Source organism: Bactrocera dorsalis, unplaced genomic scaffold (genome assembly GCF_023373825.1).
Source record: "Bactrocera dorsalis isolate Fly_Bdor unplaced genomic scaffold, ASM2337382v1 BdCtg472, whole genome shotgun sequence".
NCBI classification, from domain to species: domain Eukaryota; kingdom Metazoa; phylum Arthropoda; class Insecta; order Diptera; family Tephritidae; genus Bactrocera; species Bactrocera dorsalis.
In genome coordinates this window covers 1-1,414 of record NW_026038523.1, presented here as the reverse complement: position 1 = coordinate 1,414, position 1,414 = coordinate 1, and the positions used below count along the sequence as shown (strand labels likewise).

Here is a 1,414-nt window from a genome sequence, read left to right as displayed (position 1 = left end):
AGTATTAACACTTTTCCCGCCACTTTTTCTTTTTATTTTCACTTTAGTTTTATGTTTTGTAATTTTTTCCTTATTTAGGTATCAATATCACTGCTTGGTCATTTCCACTATATGTATGTTATTGTCTTTATTTTATTGTTTTAGGTGATTATTCCCACTTCACTTTACCGAAGACCGAAAACCGAACCAGTTGACAGGCAATTAGTAACGATAATTAGTTAATAAACGAAAACGAAAGAAATTAAATGTATACTAAGTTCACGCACTTAGTTCCTGCTCGGGCGCCATGAAAAATTCTCAAGCGTTTTTGAGAAGCGAAAATATACACAAATATACAAAATTAATAAGTCTAATTGCCTGTCACGATAAAAATGAAAACGCGTGCGTACGATTCGATGGTTCAAATACAATAGTTCTTTATTTTACTTAATCTAATTGCTAAGCCTAACTTAAAACTAACGGCTTAGAGTAGTGGTAATATAAATATGTATTAAAAGGGGTAAATATAATTATCTTCAACTTTTCGTTCAATATTGTAATAGATTATGGTAAGTATTAAGGTAAGTAGTAGATTAGTAGTACGAATGCATAATTAAGGTAAGTATACAATAATTTAAAAAATTCAATATTTTATAATTTTTTTATAATTCATTTTTCTTAATTTTAATTTCAGGTTTAAATATACATATATATCTTGTCGCTTGACGCAACAGAGGCGTTCTCAAGATTTTGGAGTTCCTCCGAAAAGGATTCTCTGGTGTACATCCCAAACTGTTCTCAGAGGCCATGACTCTGCCAGAGAATAGTTGGGAACATCTGTCAGTGGGTACGTTCAGTCTTTGCCCTAACAAACCTTACTTATATTTTGATGGTTGGCAATGCCGTAACCAAAGCAAAATGAAGAAAGGAGAAAAAGGAGAAACAAAACAAAAAACAGCTGACAGACTAAATCAAAACGGCAAAAAAGAATTGAGTGCACGTTTTGATTCGCTGTTACCTGGGGAAATTCCTATTTAGTTTTTATTTTGTTTTATATAAATTTGCCAAAAAGGGGCAGGTAAGTGCCAAATAAATTCTATTGAAACGATTTTTTTGTACTTATCTAATTTTGTGATTAGCCTCCAATCAGATTAAAAGTGCAGTTCCAGTCTCCCGGTAAGTCTTATACAAAAACAAGTGTGCTATTACTTTAAATGACCACTAATTTTTGCAGATACCCTAGACCAGGGATGGGCACATTAGCCCTCAGTGGCATTTTGCCCGTGCGGGCACGAGTGCACATTTTGAGGGCTAGGTGAGGGGATCATCGCGGGCAAACATGAAGAGGGAAGTGAGAGCAACGTTTTACCACTCCATATTTACAAATGAGAGCAACGTATTTTCCCACAGCATGTTTACAAATGAGCGACTGATC

The 1,414-nt window shown here is 34.4% G+C and overlaps 1 long non-coding RNA gene across 1 annotated transcript; it reads left to right on the top strand.

The window, feature by feature from the left end:
• The first annotated feature begins 342 nt into the window (after window positions 1-342).
• Window positions 343-1,408, top strand: LOC125780305 (uncharacterized). Its single transcript, XR_007423725.1, has 3 exons — window positions 343-1,057; window positions 1,119-1,155; window positions 1,214-1,408. It is a non-coding gene; the product is annotated as an uncharacterized LOC125780305 (long non-coding RNA).
• Window positions 1,409-1,414: the final 6 nt, after the last annotated feature.